The sequence below is a fragment of the Bos mutus genome, chromosome 1 (assembly GCF_027580195.1).
Source record: "Bos mutus isolate GX-2022 chromosome 1, NWIPB_WYAK_1.1, whole genome shotgun sequence".
NCBI lineage: Eukaryota > Metazoa > Chordata > Mammalia > Artiodactyla > Bovidae > Bos > Bos mutus.
Window position 1 is genome coordinate 88942069 of NC_091617.1, and position 25679 is coordinate 88967747.

The 25679-nt window shown below is 37.0% G+C and overlaps 1 protein-coding gene across 4 annotated transcripts in view; it reads left to right on the forward strand.

Annotated features, from left to right (window-relative positions):
* The window catches only part of TBL1XR1 (TBL1X/Y related 1), a 181073-nt gene that overhangs the window by 89425 nt on the left and 65969 nt on the right, over window positions 1–25679 (forward strand). For 3 of the 4 annotated variants that reach the window (XM_070372992.1, XM_005908024.2, XM_070372993.1), the window contains exon 2: window positions 482–556. The gene's annotated coding sequence lies outside the window, so the exon portion shown is untranslated. Of the gene's footprint in view, window positions 1–481; window positions 557–15976; window positions 16094–25679 lie in introns of those variants that run through there. The other variant, XM_070372994.1, reaches the window with a different exon arrangement.

Consider the following 25679-nt stretch of genomic DNA (forward strand, 5'->3'; position numbering starts at 1 on the left):
ATAGAAAGTCTGAAGAGATTTCCAGTTTAGTACATTTTGATTGAAATTGCTTCAAAACCAGTGATGTTTTCTCTTAGTCATTAAACAGAATATGTAACATATAAGTTTATAGTGTTTTTCATGGCTCTTGCTGGTAGATTAGGAACCTGCCATACTGGGCCCAGTAGTGGTGATATTTGCGTGAGTTGAGTTGAATGGCGGTGAGTGCCTCCTTTATGCAAATTCATCTCTTGAGCCTCATTTTGTTCATTGTGTCAACTTTTTAGAAATGTTGTAATGATTCAGTGCCTGCTGTGTACTACATGCTCAAAAGTTGCTGCTGTTTATGACAACAGTTGCTTAGGGAGAGAAACATACTCTCTGGTGGGGGCCTTAAAGATATAGAGATAGTATTTCCTTCCTGTAAAATTTGGAATGAGAAATCTTTTCAGCAGAATGTGTTTTAGGATGCACTGAATATTTTACTTTCCTTTTTCCTCAGCTTCAGCAACAGCAACTTGTGATTGGCGGTACCAGATACTCAGTTGTACATCCCCACATCAATGCACTGCCAATGGTAAGAATTTCTCCTTTTTCTTCTGTCAGAGATTGTCTTAATTGCTCTTTTTATTATTGTCTTATTTTTAAGAACCTGTTAAAAATTTTTAAGTTTTCCACAATTTGACAAAATTCATTTGTTCCCAAACTGAAGAACTGTTTTTTAAAATATGTAATTTAAGGTACTTAGAAAATAATGTTTGATTATTTATTTGTTTTCTAAGGCAGAACACTTGATTTGAAGATTTCCATTGTCTTTGCTGTGGTTATCAGAATGAAGAGTACTAAACTCAAGTTACAGTGGCAGTAATACCTCTTGTGTTTTTGTCCATCATCTTACTGAAATTGTCATATCACATTTCTCATAATATTTATAGTTAATGGGCAGTTAAATGGCTAAAATTCTACCTGTCTTTAGTAAGTGGATAATTATTAGGAGAAGCATTCTTACTTATTTAACAAGATTGTTTAGAATCTTTTCTCTGTGGAATGAAAATCTGTCCACTGTGTGATACAGCAAAAGACCACTAGACTGTGGGAACTGGGATTCGCTCTCTGCTGCATATGTCTTGTGTGACTTGGCAGAAGCACTCTTAAAAAAGTAGGTGATAGCACTGGACTAAATTTCTAATGTTCATTCTAGCTAGGCTAAGTGATCTCATCACTGTTACTTAGAAATCAGAGTGATTTTTACCTTACAAAAAGTAATTCCTAACATAAGTGATATGGCTCTGTTTTTGGGGGATCAGGAAATAGAATGAATTATGAATTTTTATTTATTTTTTTTAAGAATTAATGTCTTACAACAATGTTTTCTATAGTGCATTATCAAAACTTTTAATTATTTTTAGTCAAATTTTCATTTTAAATATTAAATTAGGGAGCTATAGAAACTGATTAAGTTTTATGGAACTTGGTGGGAAATTATAGATGCATCTGTCTGAAATAAAAAATACTAAAAATTAACTAGAACCAGAATGAGTGAGAGCGATACGCAAGTTATCTGTGAAAATATTTCTAGGAAATGATTCATTTTAAAAATGGACGTGTCAGCATGTCAGAGTTCCTCTGCCTGAGCTATCTTCTGTATTCTTACTGCTGATGAGAAAATGACCTCTCCCTGTCTCCAGTCTCCCTTTTCCCATTCTCCTTCCCCTCAGTAGGTAATGGGGAATGTTGGGGGAAAAAAGGATTTTTGTTCTGTCTCTACCTAGCACAAGGATGACATGGTCGTTCATTCATATATGAAATATTTATGGGTTCTTTATGGTACTTGGGTGATTCATTAACCATCAGTAAATCTTCTGTTTCTTCTGGAGCACTACAGTTTCTCACATAAACAGCTCATCAAGCATTTTGAGTAACTGTTTTGTTTGAAGTTCACTTTTGAAACCTGTGCGTTTTTCTTGGTTGTTGGAGTCTTAGCTATTTGTGGTATGTCTCCCCCAAGAAATAAGTTGCACAGACCTGTTGGATGTCTGAGAGCCAATTGTGATGCTACTGGTTCTCTCTTCTAAGCGCCTACCTTCAAGTGACTTTGTAATGTACCTCTCACATAGCCTGTGTGTTGTTTTGTTTGGGAAACAGCTTGTAGACTGTATTTTAAATTCAGCTATCTCAAGCATATTTGCCAATTTTTTGAAAAATCCCTGAAGTCATTTTTAAGTCATTTTTATATATGGCTTATGCTTTACCTCTTTTTATCCTTCTAATACATTTGTCTTGATTGCATCCTTATTGCCTCTCTTTCCCTTGACTTTTTAAAATAAATCAGTAGTTAGATTTAAAAGATTAATTCAGGTTTTTCTGCATTATTTGGGGATGGGGGTAGGGTGACAGAAGCCGTACGTAGTGAAGCATAACCTGTAAGTAGCAACCAAATGTAATATATGAATTTTGTTGTCAATCTGTAAAACTTCAAATTAAAAGGATGTATGGTGATATTAAGAAATTACTGTCATCACCTTACACTACCCCAAAACCAAATAAACCAACCCCCTAACCCTCGCAACAGCCAAAAACTGTCACAGGAAAGTAACAAGTACAGCAAGAATGCAAGGAGATCCAACCAGTCCATCCTAAAGGAAATCAGTCCTGAATATCCATTAGAAGGACTGATGCTGAAGCTCTAATACTTTGGCCACCTCATTAGAAAAGACCCTGGTGCTGGGAGGGATTGGGGGCAGGAGGAGAAGGGGACAACAGAGGATGAGATGCTCGATGGCATCACTGACTTGATGGACATGAGTTGGAGCAAGTTCTGGGAGCTGGTGATGGACACGGAATCCTGGCGTGCTGCAGTCGGAACATATTGTAGGAGGTACTAAGTAATTTAAGGAGAGGCGTATAATATTGATTTGTCTCTGTGACCATTGATGGTCATTACCTAGATCATCTCTTATTATTTATTACTGTAATATTTCTATAAAAAGAAACTTCCCTCATTAGGTATTTGGTTACTCTGTGGCACAGTTTGCACAGAAACGGCATACCAAATTCTTGATTCTTCCCTTTATTTACCAGTTTTCTGTATCTGTAGCTCTATTCCTGTTTTGTACATAAGTTTATCTGCCAATATTTAAAGTGCTAAGTTGTTTCATAGAATGCTGGGAAAAGTAGACCAGAAAGAACTTTTACAAAAAGTGTCTCTCTGAGCTTGTGAATTTAAATAATTTGATTTTTTACTGCATTGTAGTTTTTATCCTTTAGGATACTCAGGTTGTCTTAGCCTAGGGAGCCTTTTTAAGTTGACTTCTGAGCGTTTTTGATAGGATTCTGGTCTCTGATAGCTTCCCTGCTTTGTGACATGACAGGATGTTCCTGAGCTCATCTTCTCCGTGTCCTTCCTCAGTCCTCAACTCAGCCGTGTCTCCAGAAAGTCGAGTTCCTTTTAGTGAGAAGCAGTATGTAGAGCCCCAGTTTTGTGCTGAGGGCATTTGTTGTATTCTGGATATGTATCTGGTGTGTCTGTGATACATCTGATAAAAAGTTTGGATTTTAATTTTTCAAGCTTAAATTCTTTGATTTCAATATTTCCATCCTTTTTCATGCTGAATAATGTCTTTTTCTAATGGTATTTACGTAAACTTGTTTCTTTTGTATATTTATATTACATATTAGTATAATGCTATATATGTATTTAACATGTGTAAAACATTAAAACTATAAAATAAAGTGTGTAAGATATAAATATGTTAATATAAGATATTGTACATAGTATAATTTTTATATTTATAAATATATATTTATATATTTAAACCATTACCACCAATATGATTACTGAAAATAGCAATTTTATTTTTTTTCTTTTGCCCATGTCCCACTGGGGTTTACATTCAAAGTAAATCCATTTATATGATTTTTCCACCAACTTGGTCAGAATCAGGTCCATTTGTTTCATTTTATTTTTAATTCTTAGGGTTTGAAAATACTGATTTAATCTTGTTTATAACTTTATGTAAAACACTGGTATTACTTCAAAATGAAGTGTGTACTTAGATTCTTCTCCTTATAGGTAACCAAGTTTAGCTTAGGTTGCTATTTTTAAAAATATAAACAAACCTGTGAGTCTGTGTATGTGAGTGTGTGTGTGGGTGTCTAGACACACTCACACACACACACACACACACACACACACGCTTTGTTTTGTATGTATAAATAGAAGACGAGCTCAGTAACACCCTGTCTTGTCACAAAGCAGGGAAGCTATCAGAGACCAGAATCCTATCAAAAACGCTCAGAAGTCAACTTAAATGTTTTGTATAGTTTTGTATAGAAGTCCACAGAACGTTTGGAGACCACCTTTATAGTACTGTATAGAATTAGTCCTCTGTTTTTATAATAGCTGAGTAGCAGTTCATTACCTAGATGTAGCTTAGCTGTTTCATGAATGAGAGTTTTAGGTATGAGCATGTAATTTTGAGGCAGCTTGCCAAATTCTCTTCCTTAGGCTTTATGCCATTCTCTGTTTTTCCCAGTAATGTGTGAAGGTGCCTGTTTTCCCACTTGTAAACGGTATATAGTCAGAACCTTTTGGATATATACATATTTTATTTCATAGTTGAAAAATGGTGTCTCAATTTAGTTCTCATTTGCATCTCACATGCTTTAGAGCAGTTTGTATGTTTTTTCCTTTGAACTCTTCCAAAGATAAATTCTCATTTTTCAATAAAAGACTATCCATTTTTGTCGACCAGTCCCTTTAGGCCTTCTCTTTTCTCTTTTTTTGTAATTCTCCAGTCATCGCACTGCTTCTAAAACTTAATTTGGTTTAACAAGATTTTCCTACTAAGAATAAAACCTCACTGACCAGTTGTCAGGTTTGATTTCTGTAGAATCAGACCCTTGATTATAACCATTTTTTTTGAAAGCTGAACCCAGAAAGTTCCTGTAAGGAAATAAGAAAAGGAAGATAAGGAGACGAGTACAGGATACAGGTTAATATTTTAGGCAATTGGAACCATTTCTTGTTGGGACCTTTGGAAGCTGGTGTAGAACATGCCCCTTAGTTCTTCCACTCAGTGGTCACGAAAGGGGCAATTTGTGCAACAGCTCCATTCTTTATTGGTGGAGTTATGCTTTGGAAAGGGCAAGACATCAGCTCCTTAGTACTCTCTCCTGACGTCACTGACCAGATGACCTTCAGGTGTTTGCAGTAAGAAAGTGCCTACTTGGTAAGGAGAACAGTGAGCAGGGCTTGTGGCCTGGGCGCTGCCAGTGCCCACTGGCTGTTGTGTCAATGGATATTCTAGTCTACTTGCAACTACATTTCTCAGTGTAAATTAGTTAATCTCATTCATAAATTGCCCTACTGTATTTTGTTAACATCTCTTCTCCTAGAACTTGATTATCCTAAGAGAATTAATAAAAGTAATTTATGACTTGCTCGACTGAGGATAAGACCCCTTTGAGAGGTAACTCCCCAAGAGCAGTGTGGTGTGTATTGAGGAGCTAACGATCTGTTACTTTTTGTTCTCCACTTCTCAAGAATATCATCTATGAAATAATTTGTTCTGTTCACTGTAGAAAAACTCATTATTATTTTCATCCACTATCGTGATTTTGAAGTGGTATTACTAAATGTGAAGATTGAATGGTACTGCCCGTATAGACAGGATTGTGTGAAGTATTCATTTTATTTTGGTGGAGAGTTTATGTCCCTGAAGAACTAATTTTCAAGTCAATAGTAAGAGAGTTACAGTGAAAAACTCTATTAGTTTTGTGGATTTTTTATTTCTTCCCCTTTGAATGGATGAAACTGAAAATAATAGCTACAGGCTGAATTTCTTTCAGAAGTGTCTGTGCTTTTGCATATGTCTGAGCAGGTATCCCTTTGAAAAATGTATGATTTATTTTCTGTAAAAGCAAAATAAATGATAAACTCAGAAAAGCAGAGCACATGCACATTGGAGTTGTATGTTTTTTTTTTATAAGATTCTTTTTGATATGGACCATTTTTAAACTCTTTATTGAATTTGTTATACTATTGTTACACTATTCTGTTTTATATTTGGGGTTTTTGACCGCAAGATATGTGGGGTCTTACTATAGCCCACCAGGCTGCTGTGTACATGGAATTCTCCAGGCAAGAATACTTCAGTGGGTTGCCATTTTCTTCTCCAGGGGATCTTCTGACCCAGGAAGCAAACCCCAATTCCAGGCAGATTCTTTACCATCTGAGCCACCAGGGAACTCTACAGTTTTCTAAAAGGAGAGATGAAGGAGAAGAAAAGAGTGTGTGTGTGTGTGTGTGTGTGTGTGTGTGTGTGTATTCCCTTGTAGTTCAGTTGGTAAAGAATCTGCCTGCAGTGCAGGAGACCCCTGGGTTCGATTCCTGGGTTGGGAGGATCCCCTGAAGAAGGAAATGGCAACCCACTCCAGTATCCTTGCCTGGAAAATCTCATGGACAGAGGAGCCTGGTGGGCTGCAGTCCATGGGGTCGCAAAGAGTCGGGCATGACTGAGCAGCTAACACTTATCTCCCTGACCAGGGATGCACCCCCCGATTGGAAGGCAAAATCTTAACCACTGGACCACCAGGGAAGTCCCTGGAGTTGGATTTAACTGAATGCCTTCATCTTTACCATTAGGTGTTTGTTGTGTGGTGTGAGGCTGATATGACTGATCAAGATGAAACCTGAGTGATTGTGGCATCATTTAGAAGGCAAAGTGTAGATTCTTATATGGATTTAATCCTTATATTAAATGTAATAGTTGACTTGTTATGGTGAAATAGTTAAAAGTTGTTATGGTGAGTAGCCGTATGGTGTAATAATTAACTTGTTATGGTGAGTAGCAATTTAAAAATTGATCTTCATATGTCATATAATCTTGGCCTCTGTTCTACAATTTCTTAGTATGAGGCACCATGCAACCAAAAATAAAATATGGCTCTTTATGTCTCAAGGAGCCCAAAATAAAGTTTTTCCAACTTCTCACACTGACTATACTATGTTAAATTCAGTCTTAATAGGATCTGACACATCTAGGATCCTGGATGTGTTGTGTGTTGGGCTGTGCTGTGCTTTGCTTACTCAGTCTTGTCTGACTTTTTGCGACCCTTTGGACAGTAGCGCACTAGGCTCCTCTGTCCATGGGATTCCCCCGGGCAAGAATATGGGAGTGGATTGCCAATTTGTTCTCCCAGAGATCTTCCCTATCTAGAGATCAAACCTGCATCTCCTGATTAGAATTGGGCTCCTGGTCCAATACTAGCAATATAGCCGAATTTGAAACTACAAATCATATTTCATGGACATATTGAAGCCAGTTAGAATCTTCTTTTCCTTGCTTTTTTTCATTAATCCATCCATCTTTCCAGGGGATAATACTGCTTTTTAAAAACATTTGCGTTTTAATTTTTTGTTCCAAAGAAAAACTAACATACTGAAGTTTGAGAGGTAAAAGACAGAAACTGCCAAATCTAACAGATACTGTTTGTTTTCTTCTTCACGTTCTGTCCTTTTCTGCAAGCTAGTTAATTTCAGTCATTTCTTTGGTTTTTCTCCTGATTCTTTTAAACGGAATTTCTTCACAATGTCTATTTTTTCTCCTATGCTATGATTACTATTTCCTCCTGTCAGGAGGATCTGTTTTTTTAAAAAGATGCTAGTGTTCTTATTTTTCTACCTACTTTCTATATATAAAAGACCATCTCACTTGACATTCATTTCCAGTTAAATTTTAGTGGAATCATGTGAGTTCATTGTAATCTGATATTTTTAAAACATGACTCAATGTAGGGATTTATGAGTTTACAACAAATCAGAGATATATTTTAAATATGTAGGAGACACCAAGACATTTTGATTAGCTTACAGTTTTTTGACACATAAGAAAATGTAAATTAAAATCAGACCAACAATGGAAAGATGAATGAGTGTTCTGAAAGAGAGTAGATAGATATTTAAATATCTGTGTAACTGTGAGTCTGTTACCATCTCTGTTTTATAAGTGAGGAAACCATTTTTCCTGTTCATAATGGCTTAGATAATAAATTGTAAAGTCTGAAGTCTAAACCAAGTCTTTTCCCACGGTTTTTTCTTCTCTTTAGAGAACGTGTCTGTATTTCTGTTCTGAGATGGAAATGATAGGGACTGTGGCATGATGGAATTGGAGTGGAATTCTGGGTTCTCACAGAGATTGTGTCTTGCCTTTTATATTACATGAGGGACAGTTAAGGAATGAAATTGTTGTAGAGGCCTTTTAAAAAAATTATATTTGCATTTGCAAATTTTCTTAAGCTTTTTATTATTTTCTGGCTTCACTTGTGGCTCAGCTGGTAAAGAATCTGCCTGCAATGCTGGAGACCTGGGTTCAATCCCTGGGTTAGGAAGATCCCCTGAAGAAGGGAAAGGCTACCCACCCCAGTATTCTGGCCTGGAGAATTCCAAGGACTGTACAGTCCATGGCGTCACAAAGAGTCAGACAGGACTGAGCGACTTTCACTTGTTTCTGGCAGACAGGGCAAATTGTTGTTTTCATTGGAAGGGGGGATTTGATATTTTGCCTGATATTTCAGAAGTTAAGTATCACAGTGAAGCATCTGAATTGAATATTGTGTACTTTTTAAACACATTTTGTGTTTCCTTCACCAGTCTTTTAATTCATTTGATGGAGGAATGTTTTTGTTTCATAAAGTCTTTTAATGTATTCCTTGTACACTTTCTCCCCTCAGTTGCAAGTAGGATAGAATCATCAGTGGTTTTTCATAGAAATAAAGTTAATTCATTTATTTTGAAATGATCCATAAGTCATTTGTCTACTTTTCCCCCCCTTTTATTGAAGTTTCTACCTGTAGTAGGGATGGAAATTTATTTCAAAACCAGGCTTTCTCTGATTTGTCCTTCTGCCTGTAACAGAACAGGTCTCATAACCGTCAGTGGTATACTGTGTGTGTGTGTGTGTGTGTGTGTGTGTGTAGGAGGCAGTGGTATACTGTGTGTGTGTGTGTGTGTGTGTGTGTGTGTGTGTAGGAGGCAGACAGGTCTCATAACCGTCAGTGGTATACTGTGTGTGTGTGTGTGTGTGTGTGTGTGTGTGTAGGAGGCAGACAGATAACTCATCGCGACACCTTGGTCTCACCTCTCCCGCCCCCTCCCACCCCACCTCTGCAGCTGCACTGGGCGGCGTGGCAGCCACTAGTGATGTGATGTGTAACTGTTGAGCTCTTGAAAAAGTGACTAGTTGCAACTAGTGATGTGTAACTGTTGAGCTCTTGAAAAAGTGACTAGTTGCAACTAGTGATGTGTAACTGTTGAGCTCTTGAAAAAGTGACTGGTTGTAACTAGTGATGCGTAACTGTTGAGCTCTTGAAAAAGTGACTGGTTGTAACTAGTGATGTGAACTGTTGAGCTCTTGAAAAAGTGACTAGTTGTAACTAGTAATGTGTAACTGTTGAGCTCTTGAAAAAGTGACTAGTTATAACTAGTGACGTGTAACTGTTGAGCTCTTGAAAAAGTGACTAGTTGTAACTCAAATATGCTGTAAATATAAAATGTACACTGGATTTTGAAGAGTTGTTTTTGTTTTCTAAGTGAAATCTTAGTCTTGCTTGGATCTCAAGAGATGATATTGTTTGGATATATTGGATTAAATAAAAATAGACTATTAGAGTCAATTGCCACCTTAAAAACCTTTTTTTTTCCTCATGAGTCTACTAGAAACTGACAAACCTTTGGTTAGCATTGTGTGTCTGTTGACAGTGTTCTGTACCTTGCTGATCACAGCTACCTGATGCAAAGATTCTCCTTGTCTGCCAGAAACAAGTAACTAGAGCAGTGAGAAACTTCAGGGCCCCTGCGAGCCGTGCAGAGCATGTGGGCTCCTGTTTGCAGCAGCGTCCCGTCTCAGCACCCAAAGCGCTCTCCCCTGGGGCCGCGGCTGGGTGCTGCACACCCGCCCAGCTCTGCTGTCCGTGCGGAAATTCTCAGAAAAACATGAATGGATAACGACAGAAAGCAATGATGGAACAGTAGGAAATTACACGGGAAGCTTTTGGGAGATATTGTTTACTGTAATCTACCTGAAGTTGGGGTAAAATTGAACAGACAAGGAGTCTGGTGCTTTGGAAAGTGTGAAAGCTGCTAGTGAACTCTGTTCTCCTCTGTCAGGAAAAGTAACTGAAATTAATAAAGCTCCAGCAGAAAATCCAGGACTTGTCAACAAATCTTATTATGAAGGTGGTTAGCTAATCAGGATGACACTCAGAAACCCTTCAGAACTAGATGAGTGAGTGAAGAAGCATATGAGAAGTACATATAGTCTATTGAGGAGTGAAAATGGAACCCCTAAGTAAACTAGTTTGAAACAACTTAAAAAAAAATTAAGATCTGGGGAAACTGGAATGACCCTCAGACAGTTCCTAAAATTAGATCGTGGGACGACATCACAAAGCTTAAGTTGTCGTTGCTCATTTGTAACAATGAGGACCTAAATGTTAGAGAAGGGATGCTAATCACTTAGTTTTGGTAGAGCCTATAACTTGAACCAAATCCCCTCATTTGTAGTTGAGTTTTCTTTTAATCTATGTCATACAAATTTTATAGAATTTGAATATTCTTCAGAGGTGAATCATGAGTGCTTTCACAGGACCTCAAGAGGAGGTAGAAAAATTGTCTTTATCAGTTTCCCTGGTGGCTCTGACAGTAAAGAATCCACCTGCCAATGCAGGAGACTCGAGTTGGATCCCTGGGTCAGGAAGATCCCCTGGAGAAGGAAATGGCAACCCACTCCAGTATTCTTGCCTGGAGAATCCCTTAGACAAGAGGAGCGTGGTGGGCTGCAGGCCATGGGGTCACAAGGAGTTGGGCACGAATGAGCGACTGACACTTTGAAAGCATCTTTACTAGAGATCTCTAGGTTTTTTCCCCCTCCACTACAGTTAAGAGCTTAAGATACAGACTGTCAGGACAATTTTCTTTTATTACAGTTAGACTTTTATTCTCATCTATTTATGTTATTCTCTTATTCAGTGTTTGCTCTCTTTTGTGTACACTTGCTTCCTTGTCAAATCACTTTTCCCTTGATTTTTCAGTTATAAAGTTTCTATTTGGTTCTTTTTATATTTTCTACTTATGAGTTTTTACCATCATTTCAAGTGCCTACCCTTCCTCTATGGAGAATGGACTATTAAAATAGCTACCTTATCTTTGATAATTCTCACATCTAGATCATCTTGAGATTGACATCTGTTACTGCCTTTTTCTTTGAGAATTAGATTTTCTTGATTCTTTGTATGTTGAGTAACTTTTTTATTGTATCCTTTCAGGAGATTATTATTATTCTGTTTGAAACTAGACAGGTCCAGACTGAACTTTCTGTGTCACGGACAGTGGTTCCACTGTGAGTTCAGTTTTCGAAGCCTTTATTCTGCTGCTTTGGATCTCCTCATGTGCACACCTCAGGCTTAGTGTGGGACCCTGACAATAGCTCCTATCTTCAGTTCTCGAAACTTTTACCTATTTGAGTATGTTTTGCATACACGTCTTGGGATGAACTTGGGACTTGTGTTGGTTCGTATACAGAATTACAGGATCCAGCTCCCAGAGGCCTCTCTTTCTGGTTTAGTTGAGCTCCTTTGGTTCAAAGGGACTGACTGACTCAGTCGGGGTCTTGAGAGAGAGAAACATGGGAAAGGGGGTTATGTCAATTGCAGTTTTGAATATGTGTACTTTTAAGAATAGTAGGGGGTTAGAATTACCAAAAATGGAGTAGTGGCTCCTGTTGGACAAGTGGTCCCACAAGTACTGACAGCCATCTCTGGACAACATGAAAAAAAGTATGAGGACATTGTAGAGCAAACAAACAGAAATAGAAACTGGTTTGGAGTGGCCTTGGGTGAGTTTCCCAAGTTCATGGTGTTCTGCCTGAGAGCAGGCTCCTCTTGGGTGGTTTGAAGTTTTAAACTGGCTTCAGGAATCAGATAGTTGAGAATTACCACAGCAGCTGCAGAGTAGTGGAGCTCAGCAGGAGGAAGAGGGAGGAAGTCTAAGAAAGGAAAGAACCTCAGAGGTCGAGTACCAAATTCTGGGTATAAACTCTGTCAAACACTGGGGCCGACCCCTAAACTTGGAACCAGTTCGAGTATCAGCAAGAGAATAGGGAAACTGTGCTTTATTTGTATCACAGAGTATTACCAACAGTTGAAGGAGAAAACTATTGGTACCTGAAGCAATTTGTACTAAACTCTGAAACATGCTGAGTGAATGTAGTCTTACGTGAAACAGGACATAATGTATAATTCCTTATACAGTGTACTAAAAACAGGCAAATATCTGTTGTGTATTGGGGCTGGGGCGGGACAAAGATAATTATTGTTGGGGGAAAAATGATTGACAAAGCTTAGAAATAGGAAGCATGGCTGCTGGGGACAAGAATTAAGGCATGTGGGAACTTTCTAGGGTGATGGTAGTGTCCTGTTAGGGATTTGAGTTACTTGAGTTTGTGCATTCGTCAAAACTCATTGAATAGTGCACCCATACATATCTATCGTAGTTTGTATGAATTTTTTCTTTAAAAGAAAAATTGTACTAAATACTTTATTGTAGTTAATGATAGGCAGTTTGAAGTATATATGGGTATATGTGAGGGAAGTTTACTGATACTTGTAACTTTTTTTTGAAGTGCTTCAGAAATTAAGATTAGTTAATAGACACAGGTGAAACAAATAGAAGAAAGCATTAACCTTAAAGTCTTAGTGATGGCTATGTAAATGTTCTTTGTACACTTCTTTGAGTTTTTCTCAAGGTTTGAAATTTTCATCATGAAATGCTATGAAAGATACTAGTAGGAAGTATATCTCTGCTGTTTGTTTTTGGTGGCTTTCACAAAAATTGGTAGTTCTTTAAATCTGAAAATGTTTTAAAGAATTTATCAGTGACATTTTTCTACCTATGCATTGAGCTCTGAACTGTTTAGGATGTGGAAAGATAGAAGTAGAAATAAACAAGGAAAGTGGAAAGACAAAACAAACACATAATAATTTGAAGACTTCAGAGTGATAGAGAAAAATCTCACGAAGATCATTTAGAATAGTATGATCAGAGTCAAATGTGAATGTGGGAAATGGAATCCCTGGAGTTGCTTATTTTGAGCAAGTTTTGAAAGTGCTCATAGAAGAAACTTTTAGATTCTCTTTCTGTTCTTTTAATTGGCCAATTGTTGATTGCAAAGTATGACTTAGGGCACATTTTTTTAATGTGTTGTATTAATTCTTCAGCAGAGGAATGCTGCGTAATTTTAATGCTCGAATTGTTAGCCAGATTGAATGATGAGAATTTATTTTAAAAAATCTGTATTTTAGGAAAATGGTAATTGTATATTAATAAGTTGTTATATTAAAAAACAGATGATCATAGTTGCTGAATTTTGTAATTCTTTTATAAAGTTTTGAGAGATGAATATAGTGATATTAAAAATATTAATATACTATCCGGTATTAAATATAAGCATTCTAAACTACTCTTTCATTCTTTATCCTGATCTTACTCTTAGGAAATGTAATCTGATAGACTGAATTTTTTAAGGTATATATTGGAATAAATTATAAGTGGATAAAAATGAGAGAAAAATGAAATACTGAAATATGAATTGTGAGATTTTTTCGCCATTAGTTTGATCATCTCTGTTTCTTTCTATTGACAGTTTTTCTTCCGTTAACCTGAAATGAGAAGTTTGAACAAGATTAAGCATTTATTAAATACATTTACATTTTAGAAAATAAAAAGTTATATATAATTAATTGTTTATATATATATATATATATACACACACACATACATACACACACCAGAAATAGATTTGGACTTATTTTTGGTCTTTTGACTTTTTAATCTTTCCAATTGTATTGCAGTAAAAAAAAAGGGACCATTTCCATTATAACTTTCTCAAAGCAAATATGCTGCAAAAATACAAACAGACAAAAAAGCAAATGTGCTGTTGTTTTGTATGTAGCTTTAGCAATTTATAATTGTCCCTAGAATTTTGTATTATTGGTATCTAAATGAAGCATTTTGGTCTTTGAGAAAATTGTACTGTATACCGACTTACACAAGTGTTAGGAAGAATTACAAATGTGTTTCTGTTCTACAGATAGAAATTTAGTGAGGAACAATCCAGTGGACTTCTTGCCACGTACCAACTAGTTATTTAAACATCAAATTTTCATTTAATTCCTGATCTTGGTACCAAGAGGATAGTGTTTTCTGCAGTACAGTCAGTTCTGAATTTTTGAGGAGCTGGTTTATGTCTGTATGGTAGTGGCTAAAAATAATGCTGCTTATAGTATCCTACCACTAGTAATTATAATAAAACTAGTAGTTTTATTATTAGTAAATAAGCTTAATGTTTAAGTGTCTCTGAAAAAAGTCATGGAGGAGGGGGCAAATAAGGTAGTTTGAGTAAATGCTGTAAACAGCTTATGCGCAGAACAGTGCACTAAAATATGCTTTCCATATCCATATCCATACTGATATCTGCCGTATGCAGTTAAGTGTAAGTTTATTTTAATCAGCTCATTAGGATTATAAGTCAAAATACTCCCATTAAAATAGAAAATATTTTTAATGTGAAGGAAAGTTTGTTTCACAGGTCACTTGTCTCAGGGGCACATGGATATCACAATTATTTTAAGACTAGCCAAGAACAGGTTTCATCACCATCAAGGCTGCTTTATTTTTGCCTTTGTTTCTACCAGCCAGAGAAAAATTTTATTAGTGATTCTGAATAACATATTAAGTGCTGTATTGCCAGTGTGAAATGTTCAAGTGAATGATTAATGGGATTGTGTGTATGCCAAGTTATTTTATACTCACTAGGTGATTTGCATAAAATAAGTTTTAAAAACAAATTTTTCATAGACTGTTTCATTATATCTTTATATATTTTAAAAGATATATATTACATCCTTTAAAAGGATAGATTTTTGATATTAATAGATTCCTGATTGTAGAGATAACGTTTATTGGTCCTCATATAGCTAGAGTTTTAAAAGTCTGCCAGGTGAGATTCATAGTATTAACATAAATGAAAAGTAAATGTAAACTATAGTGTCAGAGGATCTATGAACTTAAAAAATTTATTAGAGCATAGACCAATCAGTTAATTACTTGTATTTAGGAAATTGCCATTAGGAAACCACAAATTTTTGAGGCACCAGAGCCTTTCCATTATTTGTTACTGATATATAGAGAAGCTTGATTTCTTTCAGTGTAGAAAACTTAAACAAAAAATACTCTTCTCTTTATATTTCTGTTTGTCACTAGCGGTAAAAAAAATGTCATTTATTTCAGTTAACCTTGTTGTCAAAAGCAGTCAGGTTCTGTTTTGAGAGCTAACAAGAAAAATGTTATGCATAGGGAAGGTACACTCATTAACAAAGAAGGGTATCATAAACATAATTATTGTTTTGTTACAAGTAAAATTAATTGTCTGATTTTCTCTAATCATTTTTTGTGTCATTTTACACTTTGTTCAGTTACTTAATTGAGAATTGAGATCAGTTATGAGGCATTTTATTACCTAAAGTAATTACTAGCCCAAAGGTATTCCTATACTGTTTTTAAGATTTCACTTGGGCAGTCTCATTGGCTAAAGGTGAATTGCTTTTTTGAGGTCATAATTTGGTCACTCACTCCTAATCTGGTTTAGATGATAAGGTTACTTACTAAGGCAGGTAAACATTTTAAGAGTTACAAAATCTTAAAAGTTACAATTTTATATCCTAAAAATCTACTTAAAAGTTATGAAAAGATTGCTTACAGCAGTTCAAAATTTATGAAAATCGTTTTCATCCCTGTTCCACCTGCTGTTTGCAGTGTTAACTTCACTGTTAACAGAAGTGCTACATTTTACTGCTTCTTCCTGAACTCATCTATAGACTCTCAGTGTTAAAGCCAGAAGAGCCCTTTCAGATTATCTAATTCAGCACCCTCATTTTACAGATGAGGAAACTGAGGCCTTGGACTAGAACAGAAGTCTCCTGACTGAGTCCAGGACTCTTTCTGTTACGTCATGCTGCCCGATGTTTGTTTCTGGAACTCAGCAACATCACATACAGGGTGAGCTTTTTTTTTTTTTTTAAAACGAACGCACAAAGTGGTTTGCTACTCTCATCAGGTGGTGTCATCATTCTTAACTTTCATTTTTCTTTTTTCACCCATACCTATTTTAATCCACAGTATAGCCTAGTTACCCATGAATTTATTTTGCTGCTACTACTTCTTGGCATTTGACCATTATTTTTGAGAGTTAAATTCTTAGTAATATGTTTTCTTATCCATAACCACGGTAGCCTTACCAGGCATTATAGCAACAGTAGATTAAAATTCTTACAAGGATGACTTAGGGAATCTTAAATTTAGATTTAAAAAGTGAGTTATAAGTAGATAAGTACAAGAGTATGTATATGAGATCTAAGAGCAGATGTGATACCAAATATGAGAGCAATCTTTTTGTGAAATAACAAAATCCCAAGAAATATTAGCCAGCAGTGTGACATGGTTGCTGTAAAATGCCTTATCCTGTGAACTCATGGATTTAAACTCATTTGTGTTTTAGATTATCATTTTCTGTGTAGATGCTCATGATGTCCTGATTTTGGCTAGTGAGAGCCTCTTCAGGTTGGTTCCTATGTCCTTTGGATAAGCCTTAGAAGTTTTAAGTAGCTGTCTTGCTTTTTGGTTTGACACGGTGTTAATAGGTTTGTGTGGTTTTCTAAGGTAACTCAAGGAGTTTTAAGTTCTCATAGTAAGTTCAAGATTTATAAGTTTCTGTAGGACCAAAGTATCATTTCCACTAACTCGTTCATTAATAAACACTGTCCATCATTAATTTTGCTTTTTGTAAAAGTAGGAGAAAACAAGATCTTTCTGCTTAAACAAAATTAGCGTGCTTATCTTGTATTCTCTTGTATTTTAAAGTCTCTTGTTTCATATTACTGAAATAACCATGATGTCAACCTTTAGAATTTTGGGTAAACAAAAGCGCTAATGCTCAGCTATGAATGTTGGATAAATTTGGATTGGACAGGATACTGCTGTCACAGTTACACTTTACATCACTTACATATGTGTAATATGTATATGTCATTGGAACACACACACACACACACACACACATATATATATATATATATATGTTACTAGAACATACACACACACACACACACACACATGTTACTAGAATTCTTGGCCTATTTAACTGTTTCTCAGCAGTTTTAAAGGGCCCCTGTCCAGTTACCTATCTGTGTTTCAGGTGAACTAAATCAGAGGTCCAGAAATACTATCTGACAGTTGTTTTCCTGAAAAGATTATCTGTGGGGAGGATTGTAGATGTTTTGTTTTGACAAGGGCATAGTACATAACTGTGCTTTGATGATGTTTCTTATGCAGGAGGGCTGGCTTTTATGACTTCTGGAGGGGGGTGTGTGTGTATTGTTGTTGCTCAGTTGCTCAGTCTTATCCAACTCTGTGACCCCATGGACTGCAGCACACCAGGTTCCTCTGTCCTCCACTGTCTTATGGAATTTGCTCAAATTCTTGTTCCTTGAGTCACTAATGCTAATCTAACCATTTTATCCTCTGCTGCCTCCTCTGCTTTTGCCTTCAATCGTTCTAAGCATCAGGGTCTTTTCCAGTGAGTCAGCTCTTCACATCAGGTGGTCAGAGTATTAGAGCTTCATTTTCAGTCCTTTCTGTGAATATTCAGAGTTGGTTTTCTTTAGGATTGACTGGTTTGATCTTCTTGTTGTTTATAGCTATTATGTGCTAGAATGTAAACTACAGACTGCCTTTTAAATGCTTGTAATTTGATAGTGACTGAAAAATATGCACAGTATAAAATGATAGAATAATAATGTTAACACATAAATTATAAATTGGTTTCATGCACTTCTACTACCTGTGAGGTTTTTAGAGTAGATTTTATTTCTATTTTACAGAATAAGAAACTGGGGCTTAGGGTAGTTAAATGACTTGATTTAATGTTTTACTGTCAAAAACAATAACATTTGAAGAAAATACAAATACTCTAATTTCTAACCTAAATTTCTTTCTTTCTTTCTTTTTTTTTTTTTTACTACTGCCCAACTTTGAAAAGAGTTTTTCTAAAACTATGCTTTAGGGCTACGGGAGGAAAGGAGGAAACACCTTTAATGTTGACATTTGAATAGTCTTCATAAGGAGATGACATTTGAAGAACAGAAAAAATTTTAACACTTGTAGTTGGAACAGAGAGCTTAAAAATCATAAATGTGGGAATTAGGGGTTTGTTAGAATATTTTTTACTCCCTTGAATGTAGAGTACACTCGAAGAAGATGCTGTACACTCAGAGGGATACTGAAGACCATACACTGGACAAGGAGAACTTAAATGCTTCTGTAAACAAGTTAGAGGGAATGTGGAAGCTAATAGGTAGTCATGAATACATATGACATAAGCAGCGTTATATTTTATGTGTAGATGTCTGAAGATAGTATGAAGAGACCTGGAAGTCATTGAGGGTATTGCAGTAGTAGAGGGGATAGGTACTGCAAAAAAGAAGGCATGGCTGGAAGAGGTGTTTTAAAGGTAAGAGATAGCAGGTAGAAGCCGAGATATAAAATTGAATGCAAAAAAAAAAATACTAAAATTTAAATGTTAGTGAATTACAGAATTAGTAATAGTTATGGGCAAGAGGAGAAACATTTTGGGAAGTATAGGGCATAAGTTGCCTCCAGTAATGCTGAGTGATGATAACTGAAAGGACATAGATATTTGTGCTTTAGTCAGCTGGAATTTGGATTCCTAGGTGGCTTGAGGTAAAGAATCTGCCTGCCAATGTAGGAGACGTGGGTTTGATATCTGGGTTGGAAAGATCCCCTGGAGGAGGATGTGGCAACCCACTCCAGGTATTCTTACTGGGAAAATCCCAGAGTCCCATGGACTATGGAGGGGTATAGTCCATGGGTCCCAAAGAGTCAGCTGGACATGACTGAGTGACTGAGCAGGCTCATATGCAGCTAGAATTGGAATATTTGGAATGGGAAAGATGGGTGTATGTGTTTGGCATGTAGCGGGACAGATGGTGGTTTTGTGATTCTTCAGATGGGAAATAGATGGGGAAACAGTGGAAGCAGTGTCAGACTTTATTTTTGGGGGCTCCATAATCACTGCAGATGGTGACTGCAGCCATGAAATTAAAAGACGCTTACTCCTTGGAAGGAAGGTTATGACCAACCTAGATAGCATATTCAAAAGCAGAGACATTACTTTGCCAACAAAGGTCCATCTAGTCAAGGCTATGGTTTTTCCAGTGGTCATGTATGGATGTGAGAGTTGGACTGTGAAGAAAGCTGAGCACCAAAGAATTGATGCTTTTGACCTGTGGTGTTGGAGAAGACTTTTGAGAGTCCCTTGGACTGCAAGGAGATCCAACCAGTCCATTCTGAAGGAGATAGCCCTGGGATTTCTTTGGAAGGATTGATGCTAAAGCTGAAACTCAGTACTTTGGCCACCTCATGCAAAGAGCTGACTCATTAGAAAAGACTGATGCTGGGAGGGATTGGGGGCAGGAGGAAAAGGGGACGACAGAGGATGAGATGGTTGGATGGCATCACTGACTTGATGGACTTGAGTTTGAGTGAACTCCCAGAGTTGGTGATGGACAGGGAGGCCTGGCGCGTTGCGATTCATGGGGTCACAAAGAGTCGGACATGACTGAGCGACTGAACTGAACTGAGTGGATGAGATCCTTAGTTGAAGGAGTGGAGTGAAGGTCAAAGGGCTAAAAAGAAGTCCGCTATATACTGTTAGAGCAGGAAGAAAAATCAGTGAAATGGACAGAATCAGAAAGTCACGTTGGAAGTTTAAAGTTTTGTTTTTTTTTTTAATCTTAAATTCTGGAAATGGCAAGTAGTATGAAATAATGAAGGCATATGAAGACCTGTTGAATTTGGGGGTGATTAGTAACAAAGTTCTTTAGAGTCCATAAAATTTTAACAAGAACAAAAACATTTTCTTCTTTATATACTTAAACATATTCTTTTACTTAAATGCATTAGATATACGTTTTGTCATGTACTCTTTCTTTTGCTTCCTCCCCCATCAGTTCAGTTCAGTTGCTCAGTCGTGTCCAACTCTTTGCGACCCCATGGACTGCAGCATGCCAGGCTTCCCTGTCTATCACCAACTCCCAGAACCTGCTCAGACTCATGTCCATCCAGTTGGTGATGCCATCCAGCCGTCTCATCCTTTTTCGTCCCCTTCTCCTCCTGCCTCAGTCTTTCCCAGCATCAGGGTCTTTTCTAACAAGTCAGCTCTTCATATCAAGTGGCCAAAGTGTTGGAGCTTCAGCTCCATGAGTTTATTGTTTTTAATGACTTTACAATCCATGAATATCATGAATGTACCACGATCTTGTTTTGATTCTTCCCCTTAATGGGCATTCACTATACTAACCTTTTTGCCATTAAAACCCAGTCTTCTTATATAAACATCCTTAGGAATTTGTGTTTTTACCTCTCTGTATTGTACAGTATACATCTTAGTTGAACTCTGTGACATTACAACTGTGTGACCACATTTGAACAAAAAACAAAAAAGGCAAATTCTTCTTTTTCCAGTCTAATATTTTTACTTTTAATAAGAATTGCCAGATTGTTTTCCAAGGATTTTTTTCTTTTTTACATTTCCACTTGCACTACATGGGGATAACGTTGTATTTTTCAATTGAATATAATGTTTGGTCATTTAAATCTGTGCCTTTTTTGTTCATTTCCTTTGTAAATATTTAAAAATTTTTGGTCTTTTAAGTAGAGTGTTTTCTCATCTCTATTTATAGGTGTGTATTACTGGAGCAGAGAAAAGCTGTTGTTTTTTATTGGCCACTACTATATTAAATTCCTTTATGAAGGGCTGGTGATATTTGCTAATAATATAATATATCTAGAAGACCCAACAGCTTCTGTGATGGAGACTACTTTTTCTCTTTCGTATCTTTTTCTACTACTTCTTCAGTCAGCACAGAACAATAGGATGAATAAAAATAAAGGTTTTTGAAGTGAGCAAAAAAACAGAAAGTCCTAATAATTTTTACCGAAGAAGTAAAGCCACCTGAAATTAAGGGGCTTTGAGTGAGATAGAATCCTTACAAAGTTTTTGAAAATCGGTAACTGCGAATTTGAGAAGGAAGTTAAAAATGTAGTAAAACGATTGCAAAATACCTCAGAGGAACAAAATAGTTTTAGACACCAAAATAGTTAAATGTCATGATGATAGCATTTGTGTTGAAATGTCTGATCTGCATGAAAATGGAGGGAATGGAGATACAGTTCAGGTGAATGATGTGGAATTGGAGGATACTGAGAAGCTGGAGTAATGTGAGATGGTCTTGAAAACCCGTTCAGTTATAGAAACTGAGTAGATCAAAGATATAAGGAGTTTACAGTGAAAAACTAGCACCAGGGCTTCCCTGGTAGCTTAGTGGTAAAGAACCCACCTGCCAGTGCAGGTAGATGAAAGAGACACAGGTTCGATCCCTGGGTCGGGAACATCTGGAGAAGGAAATGGCAACCCACTCCAGTATTCTTACCCAGAGAATCCCATGGACAGAGGCGCCTGGCGGGCTACAGTCCATGGGGTCGCATAGAGTTGGCCACACTGAAGTGACTTAGCACGAACACAGTGAAAAAGAGGGTGTGTGTACTTTGTTTTGTTTACAGTTACAGGATTTAAAGATTTTGAAATATGTAGTGTGATGCAAGCATGGTTTGTATGACATGGGGAACTTGTTAAGATAGACATGCCTGGGCTGTATGTCTTACTTGCTAAAACTTAATTAAGACTTTTCCTGGTAGGCACAAAATTTATAACATTACTTTGAAGCAGCTGCACAGGTGATTTTGACACATCACACTAAGTAAGACTGTTAGGCTAGAAATTGGAACGCGGCCTTTTTCCCTTCATACATAGTGTCACGGTCCCCCGCACCTCACCCCACCCCAAAGAAATGGAGATACAAGTTACTGAAATTGAGAGAGTAGTAGAGATCAGTATTGGAGTAGATGAGAGGGAACACTGAATTTTAATCATCATTGGAGATCATTGTTTGGTCTTTTTAAAACATCACTGACCTACTGGGAAACATTTATTCATTTGGTCAACAGTCAATCATTGGGTGTCTTTTATGAATCAAACTGTTATTTCAGGCACAATAGTAGTGAATGTTAAGGATTAAGTGTCTGCTGTCATATAGCTTGCATTTTTTAGTGAACACAAATAAACTGTCATTCCTAGAGTTCAGTACTTGTTAACTGAATCACCATGATGTTTGAAAAATCTAACGTACCCTATGGATCATCCTATTATATGATCCAGTATTGTTTCTGTAGAGTAGTGGTCTATGTAAATAAAAAATTAATTTTGAAATGAACATTTTCATTTGCTGCTGTTACCTCTTGCTGCTTTTTTACTATTCTTTTAAGTATCACTCTGAAAGCTTCCTTTACCTCTAATGTAAGAGAAGACAAAAAAGAGGTAAACCCATTTCCATCACATAATGGAAATGAGGAACATTCTTTCAGTTCTGGCAGTCTTGAGTTTCAACACAATATGCTTCTTCAATATAGAACAGTCCAAAGGGAAATAATTCCAGACTCCTCCCTACTGGCTGTGAATAGATTGAAAACCTTTCCAAAGTTAGATAACCCTGTGATAACTGATTGAGTACCCAGAAACTCAGAAAGGGGATGAAGTTCTTTGTTTGATCTTCTTGCTCTTCCTCTCTCAGCCCATATCTCTGTATAAGTTTTGGAAATAGCAGATGCTTTGTTTTCATCTCCATTTTGCAGTCACTGTTTTCATGGTTTCAGTTTTGCATACTACTCACACCTAATACTAGAACCATCCCTCTTAGTTTTTTTTTTTTAACCAGTTTTTTAAAGAGAAAATGATTGTGTATTTACACGTAAATGTTTTGAGGTTTTAATTAATACTAGTTAGTTAGTTCATTCACTCAGCCGTGTCTGACTCTTTGCGACCCCATGAATCGCAGCACACCAGGCCTTACATGCAGAGTACATCATGAGAAATGCCGGGCTGGAAGAAGCACAAGCTAGAATCAAGATTTCCAGGAGAAGTATCAATAACTTCAGATATGCAAATGACACCACCCTTATGGCAGAGAGTGAAGAGGAACTAAAAAGCCTCTTGATGAAAGTGAAAGAGGAGAGTGAAAAAGTTGGCTTAAAGCTCAACATTCAGAAAACTAAGATCATGGCATCTGGTCCTATCACTTCATGGCAAATAGATGGGGAAACAGTGGAAACAGGGTCAGACTTTATTTTTTGGGGCTCCAAAATCACTGCAGATGGTGATTGCAGCCATGAAATTAAAAGACGCTTACTCCTTGAAAAGAAAGTTATGACCAACCTAGATAGCATATTCAAAAGCAGAGGCATTACTTTGCCAACAAAGGTTCGTCTAGTCAAGGCTTTGGTTTTTCCAGTGGTCATGTATGGATGTGAGAGTTGGACTGTGAAGAAAGCTGAGTGCCGAAGAATTGATGCTTTTGAAGTGTGGTGTTGGAGAAGACTCTTGAGAGTCCCTTGGACTGCAAGGAGATCCAACCAATTCATTCTGAAGGAGATCAGCCCTGGGATTTCTTTGGAATGAATAATTAATATTAGGGCAACCTAAACCAGGAGGGGAAAACTCTCCTGTTCCCTTAAGCTCTAAAGCCTATGATTCCTAATATTTTATATATTATAGATTGTATCAATTAACAGTTATTTTGTATCAGCAGGCCCAAAGAAAATTCTGCTCTAAAAAGTAAGTTTAGTTATGTAATTGAGGTTAAAATAAAGATTTTTTTTCCTGATTTGTGTTTTATTTATTATAATTTATATTTTGAGCTTTTAGGTCATTTGTTGTTTAACCACTGAGTCGTGTTTGACTCTCTTGTGACCCCACGGACTGTAGCTTGACAGGCTCCTCTGCCCATGGAATTTTCCAGGCAAGCGTACTGGAGTGGGTTGCTGTTTCTTTCTCCAGGGGATCTTCCCAACCCAGGGATCAAACTCATGTCTCCTGCATTGTCTGGTGGATTCTTTACCACTGAGTCACCAGGGAAGCCCTTTAGGTCAGTAGAGTACCTATAAAATACCTAAAAACCTTGCAGTAGAATGAATATAGGTATGATTTGTGGGAACAGTTTTAGTCTTAAAAACTTATATGACTTGGTTCAAATGCTCATTGTTTCTAACATATGTATTCATTTTCATATAACATTTTATTTGTAACATTGTTTTCATAATGATTACTCTTATAACTATAGGTATTTTAATTGAAGTTGAGTGGTTTTGACGTATGCCCTGAAAAACTGTTTTCTTTTTTAAATTTTTTTTAAGAATGTTTCTTTTTCCTTTAGTTCAGAGAATTGTATAAGAAAATTCTGCTCTAAAGAGTAAGTTTAGTTGTATAATTGTGGTTAAAAACAAAGATTAAATATCTGTTTGCTGCTGCTGCTAAGTCGCTTCAGTCGTGTCTGACTCTATGCGACCCCATAGACGGCAGCCCACCAGGCTCCCCCGTCCCTGGGATTCTCCAGGCAAGAACACTGGAGTGGGTTGCCATTTCCTTCTCCACTGAGTGAGGTACCATCGCCTTCTCTGAAATATCTGTTTACCATATGGTAATCAAGGTTTTTTTTTTTTTTTTTACTATACTAATAATTGGGGCTTCCCTGTGGCTCAGAGGTTAAAGCCTCTGCCTGCAATGCGGGAGACCTGGGTTCGATCCCTGGGTCAGGAAGATCCCCTGGAGAAGGAAATGGTAACCCACTCCAGTATTCTTGCCTGCAGAATCCCATGGACGGAGAAGCCTGGTAGGCTACAGTCCACAGGGTCGCAAAGAGTCAGACACGACTGAGCGACTTCACTTTCACTTTCAATAAAGCTTACTGCCAACTCCTTAATATTTTCAGTGGAGATCAAAGTGATTCTGAAGTTGATGTCTCTGTGTGAAGACAGTATTTTCTTTTCCCTAAATGTAATAATTCCTTCTTCAAGAAAGAGATGAAGTTGGGAGCAATGAGAAGAAAAGCACTCTTACCCTCTAATTTGTGCCTTAGGGGTGGGTGTGTGTGTGTGTGAGCTATTTATTGGTGGGGGGGTGTTAGCTATTTATTGAGGCTTTGTGTGTGTGTGTGTTTTAGCTATTTATTGAGTAGCCAGCATGCCTTTGCATCATATTGAGGGAAGCAGGCTGTTCTTATACCTGTACTTGAGAAGCAGAAAATTGATCAGCAGTTTGATAGTCAGTCTGCTGAAATGGAGTGTGTCTAGATAAATTTATACCAAGTTGTCTTCTCTGCAGTTGTTTACTTTTCAGAGAAAGGAGCGTCAGGTCCAGGACTTCATATTCAAATCAAGGTCAGAAAACTAGGATGCATGTTGAGTGTGAAATAAGTCATTGTTTTGTCTTTACACTCACTGTCCTCATTCTTATAGATTTCCCTGTCCTTCACATTCATTTTATGGAGAAAACACTAGGCTCTAACTGTTACAGTGGTCTGGAAAAGATGAAAGCTTGATGAGAAACTGGAAGAGGGAAAGAGAGTTAAAATTGTTATTTTTTTCTCCCTAATGACATTTTCAGATGGTTGCTTTT